Source organism: Babylonia areolata, chromosome 32, assembly GCF_041734735.1.
Source record: "Babylonia areolata isolate BAREFJ2019XMU chromosome 32, ASM4173473v1, whole genome shotgun sequence".
Taxonomy (NCBI): Eukaryota; Metazoa; Mollusca; class Gastropoda; order Neogastropoda; family Buccinidae; genus Babylonia; species Babylonia areolata.
In genome coordinates, this window is record NC_134907.1 from 13,903,915 (window position 1) to 13,911,414 (window position 7,500).

Here is a 7,500-nt window from a genome sequence, read left to right on the forward strand (position 1 = left end):
CAGCACAACACCAAAGCATACCACAGCACAACACAGCCATAACAGCATAGCACAGTATAGCCACAACACAGCACAGCACAGCACAGCACAGCACAGCACAGCACAACGCAACATAGCACTTACTTTCGCAGGCTTCGCCCGTGAAGCCAGTATCGGTACAGTCGCACTTCCCGTTCATAAGACACGAGCCCCCGTTCTCACATGGGAAAGAGTAACAGGCTGGATGGATGACAGAACACAAAGCTCTATGTTGTATTGTATTGTATTGTATTGTATTGTATTGTATTGTATTGTGTTGTGTTGTGTTGTGTTGTGTTGTACTGTACTGTATTGTACTGTATTGTATTGTATTGTTTTGTATTGTTTTGTATTGTATTGTATTGTATTGTATTGTACTGTATTGTGTTGATTGTATTTCTCTCTCTCTCTTTTTTTTTTTTTTTTTGTCACAACAGTTTTCTCTGTGTGAAATTCGGGCTGCTCTCCCCAGAGAGAGCGCGTCGCTACACTGAGAGCGCCACCCGTATATTTTTCTTTTCTTTTTTTTTTTTATTTCCTGCGTCCAGTTTTATTTGTTTTTCCTATTGAAGTGGATTTTCTACATAATTTTGCCAGGGACAACACTTTTGTTGCCGTGGTTTTTTTTTTTTTTTTACCTGCGCTAAGTACACGTTGCACGCGGGACCTCGGTTTATCGTCTCATCCGAATGACTAGCGTTCAGACCACCGCTCAAGGTCCAGTGGAGGGGGAGAAAATACTGGCGACTGAGCCGTGATTCGAACCAGTGCGCTCAGATTCTCTCGCTTTCTACGCGGACGCGTTACATCTAGGCCATCACTCCACTCAGCTCGTCAACTCGTTCATTAAGAGAAAAAAGAGAGAAGACGAAAAAGAAGATAAAGAAAGGGGTGAGTGGCCTGCGAAAGGCCTTTTACTTATTATACTCTTGTTATACTCTTTCGAGTCCAACTTGAAAACATCTTTTTTTTTTTTTGTCTTGAATTTGAGTGACAGTTTAGCTAAGATGTTATATGAGGGACGCACTATTTGTGTGTGTGTGTGTGTGTGTGTGTGTGTGTGTGTGTGTGTGTGTGTGTGCACGCGTACGTGTATATACTTGTGCGTGTGTACGTGTGCGTGTTTGTGCGCGCGCACATTGAGAGAAGTACTTACATCGTCGATGAGATCCGTGCCCTGGAGATAAAAAAAAAGAAGGTTTAAATGAATGATGGATGCACACATTTTTCTTTCTGCTTGTTTATTTCCGTTCACACACACACACGCACACACACACACACGCACGCCCACACACACACACACACACATACACACACACACACACGCACACACACATATACACTTACACGTACACCTATGCACACAATTTTTATAACCACACAGGCTTAAATGTTGTTATTACTATCATTGTTATCTTAAGAACCAGCCCTCTCGCCAATAAAAGAAATGAAGTTAAAAAAAATTTCACAAGCGTAAAAATCAATGGTACATCACAAACGACATACTCATCAATATCTCATGTGCAACACCTCGAGGCCATATTCGATTTTTGCACACCAGAAAGGGACGTAATTTCTGTGCTGGGGCACGTTTTGCACACCGGAAGGGAGAAGAATTTCCGTCATGGGGCACTGAAGGGGTTAACAAAGATAGCCTCGAGCACCGTAGTCTGTGCTCTAAAACCACTTCCTTCGTTTCCTTTCAACATTTTTTTTTTCTTCTTTTTTTTTTTAAATTTTATTTTTATTTTTTTTATTTTTAGCACTGCTGTTGTTCCTTCTGAAGACAACTTCATTGTCCCGCTGTTAATTCTAAGTGCAATGGACGGTCGGCCCGGTTTCAGTGCATGTGAACTGGGACGACGGACGCAATAGCTGAGTGGTTAAAGCGTTGGACTTTCAATCTGAGGGTCCCGGGTTCGAATCTCGATAACGGCGCCTGGTGGGGAAAGGGTGGAGATTTTCCCCGATCTCCCAGGTCAACGTATGTGCTGACCTGCTTGTGCCTGAACCCCCTTCGTGTGTATACGGCAAGCAGAAGATCAAATAAGCACGTTAAAGATCCTGTAATCCATGTCGGCGTTCGGTGGGTTATGGAAATAATAACATACCCAGCATGCACCCCCCACCACCCGAAAACGGAGTATGGCTGCTACATGGCGGGGTAAAAACGGTCATACACGAAAAAGCCCTCTCGTGTACATGCGAGTGAACGTGGGAGTTGCAGCCCACAAACGAAGAAGAAGAACTGGGACAGGGGGAGATATGGAAAACTGTGCTGTATTCAACTTGTATGTCCAGTGTCATCAAGTAAGGGCTTGTAGTAGTCTTCAGGTTTGCGTTATTTTTCTGCATTCTGTGGTACCAGATTGAAAAAAAAGAAAAAAGAAAAAAAGAGATCTATCTGTCTATCTATCATAGTACACACACACACACACACACACATATATATATATATATATCCATATTGGAGTGATATCAGATACAAAAAAAACAACATCTGTCTATCTACCTATCTCTCTTTGAGTGTGTGTGTGTGTGTGTGAGTGTGTGTGTGTGTGCGTGTGTGTGTGTGTGTGTGTGTGTGTGTGCGTGCGTGTGTGTGGTGTGTGTGTGTGTGTATGTGTGTGTGTGTGTGTGTGTGTGTGTGTGTGTGTGTGTGTGTGTGTGTGTGTGTGTGTGTCAGTTGAAAAAATAAAGCTTCTACGGATCCAACTTACCCGCAATTTGACCCAGCAAACTGCAGACGACAAAACCAGCCACGATGGAGGACATGTTGTTGTTGTTGTTGTTGGTGGTGGTGGTGGTGGTGGAGGTGATGGTGGAGGCTGTGGTGGGGGTGGTTGTCTGCTCATGAAAACAGCGCAGCTAGCTTTTCATTTGCTAGTTGCCGTTCTTTTGACTTCTTTTGATCAGGTTTCACTGTCCGTCATAAGCGGGGAATATAATATATCCTCTGTCTAGGCCAGAAGCAAGAAGAACGCGTTTTTCTTCTGTTGAGTGGATAAATGGATAAATAGAGAAATGAATAAAGGAACATATAAATGAGTAAATAAAAAAAACGAATAAGTAAGTACATAAATAAATAAATAAATAGATAAATAAATAAATAAACAAACAAAAATGGAAAAAAGGATAAATGAATGAATAAATGAATGAACAGATAGATAGATAAATAAATAAATAAATAAATAAATAAATAAATGAGCAAATAGAGAACTGAACAAATAATGATGATACACATTGTCGTGAGTTCGCACACGGCGATGCGTACTGCTGCAAATTCTCTACCCAGCAGTTGCGCTGAAGAAGCCGGCCGGATCGCCGACGAAAGCTGCGCAAGTGAGTAGCCTTCTTTGACTGAGAGATCAGTTTAACTTGGTAGTCATTAAGAATAATGATAATGATGACGGATAAATAGATAAATGAATAAAGGAATAAATAAATGAGTAAATTAAAAAAAAAGTAAAATACATAAATAAGATAAACAAATGAATGAGCAAATAAACAAAGAAAGAAAAAAAATGGACGAATGAATGAATATATGGATGAATGAATGAACAGATAGATAAATAAATAAGTAGATAAGCAAATAGAAAACTGAACAAATAATGATGATAACAATAATGATAATGATGATAGTACTACTATTGCTATTACTACTACTACTACTACCATCCCCACTAATATTTCTTGTGGCGCTCGGTACATTTGGTAATAAAGACATATTCTATTCTACTACTACTACTACTACTTGAACTACTACTACTTATAGATAAATCATCTTTATGTTGCGCATTATCTTGCCAAAGACAGGTAGAGTGATCTTCCACCATATACGGAAAACGCAGCAACAAAGGAAAGAGAGGAAGACAGAGAATAACAATAACGAAGAAAAGAAAAGAAAGAAATGAAAGAACGGAAGCAAGTACTGAAAGAAAGGAAGAAAGAAAGAGAACACACAAAGAAAATATGTGTTCTCTCACTGTTTCTTTTCCCCCAAACTTTAACTCACTCAGTACGGCCAGTCCTCTCTTCTCCTCCACACAGACCCCTCGGATGTCCAGTGGGTGTCTGAATGACCCAACCTTTAGCTTCCGTCGTCAGAACTGTGGTATTCTTTGTCAACATTCACCTCTTCAGTATAAGAGCCTTCCGCTTGCAATATTTTGATGATGGTAACTGGGGTGAAACGCTGTTAACGTCGTCTCTTTCGCCGTTCGTATGGAGAGAGTTAAAATGCACATCACTACTTTATTTTTACATACAGACTGCAATATATATATATATATATATATATATATAGTTCACACTCTCTTCGTGTCCTGGGCTCCGTTCCTTGTAGAAAGCATTGAGGTAAATACCAAGACAGGTAAAATATGAACATATCAACAACAGTAGGCTCTTCATGTCTTTAAAACTTGTATTCTAAAAGTGCAGTTAATTTTCGCTGTAAAAACAGCTTCTTCAGGCAAGCAGCTAATTTTCGCTGTAAAAACAGCTTCTTCAGGCAAGCAGCTAATTTTCGCTGAAAAAACAGCTTCTTCAGGCAAGCAGCTAATTTTCGCTGAAAAAAAAGCTTCTTCAGGCAAGCAGTTAATTTTCGCTGTAAAAACAGCTTCTTCAGGCAAGCAGTTAATTTTCGCTGTAAAAACAGCTTCTTCAGGCAAGCAGCTAATTTTCGCTGTAAAAACAGCTTCTTCAGGCAAGCAGAAGAAGCTGTTTTTACAGCAAAAATTTGCTGCTCTTTTAGAATACAAGTTTTAAAGACATGAAGAGCCTACTGTTGTTGATATATATTAATATATATATACATATATATATATATATATATATATATATATATATATATATATAGAGAGAGAGAGAGAGAGAGAGAGAGAGAGAGAGAGAGAGAGACTTTAAAACAAGTCTGTTTACCCACATTGAAAAAGCAACACCACCAACATTACTTTGATATGGATACTTATATAGCGCCTATCCCCGGTAGGAGACCAAGCTCTAAGCGCTTTACAAACAGGGAGTCATTTACACAACAGGCTGCCTACCTGGGTAGAGCCGACTGACGGCTGCCATTGGGCGCTCATCATTCGTTTCCTGTTTCATTCAATCAGATTTCAGGCACGCACACCTACACACTCAGACAAACATGTAACATTTAACATTTTACGTGTATGGCCGTTTTGTTTATTTACCCCACCATGTAGGCAGCCATACTCCGTTTTCGGGGTTTGTGCATGCTGGGTATGTTCTTGTTTCCATAACCCACCGAACGCTGACATGGATTACGGGATCTTTAACGTGCGTATTTGATTTTCTGCGTGCGTATACACACGAAGGAGGTTCAGGCACCGGCAGGTCTGCATATATGTTGACCTGAGAGATCGGAAAAATCTCCACCCTTTACCCACCAGGCGCCTCCGAGATTCGAATCCGGGACCCTCAGATTGAAAGTCCAAAGCTTTAACCACTCGGCTATTGCGCCCGTTTGTGTCTGCTGATTGCAAAATACTTTTTTCAACGCATGAAAACAACCAAATTCCACATTTTCGAGATGTGATTTAAATGAACAGCAAGTTAGAAAACTTAGAAATAAATGTAGAAGTGTCTGTAATAAAACAAAACAAACAACAAAAAATTAACCAACAACACACACCATACACAGCAGTTTCCTTTTTAATTAGTAGGCTATTTATTATGTTTTTTATGGCATGATGTTGAAGTGAAACACAAGAGGGAGTGTGTGTGTGTGTGTGTGTGTGTGTGTGTGTGTGTGTGCGTGCGTGCATGCGTGCGTGTGCGTGCGAGCGTGTGTGTGTGTTTGTGTTTGTGTGAATTAATTTTCTGGTCATGATAATCGCTGCAAAAGGAGTGGCTTATTTTTTACGTTACGCTGTTATAGTTTGATATGACTTCCACAAGCTTTTACGAAAAACAACAACAAAACAACAACAAGAACAACAAAAAACAAACAATAAAACCGACCCTCACTTTTCAGACTACATACACTCACATAGCACCATCAAAACCCCAACTGCATTCCCAACAAATATGGTATCATCAACAACAAACGAATAAACAAACACATAAATACGACGTTTTCAAACCTCAAACCCCAAAACGATCACGCCATACATAACCCCCCTGCGGCTCACACTGATAAACTCCTCGTTTTCGATGTCGAGGAAGAAAATAAAGCACACTAAATTGTTGTCGTCTGCCGCCCTTTGCTCAGCGCTTCTGGAAAACATCTTACTACCGAGTTCTTTCGAATCGACAAACTTGTTTATTTGCTCATGCGCACGCAGGGCATTAAAAAAAAAAAAAAAAAAAAAAAAAAAAATCAAGTGCCTCATTTTCCCCTAAAGGGGTTGGGGGTTGGGGGGGGTGGGGGGGGGGGGGGGGGGAGGGGGAAGGGGGAAGGAGGGCGGTGTGGTTGGGGGTGGGGTGGGTGGGTGGGCGCTAAGTGTCTTCAGTAACGATTCTACTGTCAATAAAATGAAACAGTTGTGTGATGTCTTTTTCCGTTATCTCTCTGTATTGCTTTTTTTTCTTTTTTTTTCTATGTGATCGTTTTATGCGTACTTAAATGCAAGTGTGCACAATCCCGTATGGTTGTTGTTGGATGTGTGTGTGTGTGTGTGTGTGTACATGCGTGCGTGCGTGTGTGTATGTGTGTGTGTGTGTGCACGCACGCGCGCGCGTGTTCGTGTGTTTTTGTGTGTTTAGTTTTCTACTCATGTTTGCAGGCCAGATTTTCCTGTGTGTGTGTGTTGTGTGTATGTGTGTGTGTGTGTGTGTGTGTGTGTGTGTGTGTGTGTGTGTGCGTTTGCACGCACGCGCGCGTGTGTGTGTCTAAGGGACAAAAGAAAACAGTCTAGAGTCTGTGTAGCTCTTTCAGAAACTACCCCCCCCCCCCCCCCTCCCCCCCGCAAGAAAAACACCCCACGGCCGCTACCACAAAGCAAACACTCGAGTCAGCCATTTCCGACTTTTTCCCTGTATGAAAAAAAAACCCTCAACAAACTCTTTGCCATCACGGAAAGCAGTACTAAGGTCAAGCACTTCTTCTTCTTCGTTCGTGGGCTGCAGCTCCCACGTTCACTCGTATGTACACGAGTGGGCTTTTACGTGTATGACCGTTTTTATCCCGCCACGAAGGCAGCCATACTTTTTTTTGAGGGGGTGTGGGAGGTGGGGGGAGGGGACTGGAGGGGAGGGGGAATGGTAGGGGGGGCGGGGGGGGGGGGGGAGGGTGCAAGTTGGGTATGTTCGTGTTTCCATAACCGCCAACGCTGACATAGGTTATAGGATCTTTAACGTTGCGTATTTGATCTTTTGCTTGCCGTATACACACGAAGAGGGTTCAGGCACAAAGCAGGTCTGCACGTATGTTGACCTGGGAGATCAGGAAAAAAAAGTTTTAATCTCCACCCTTTACCCACCAGGCGCCGTTACCGAGATTCGAACCCGAGACCTTCA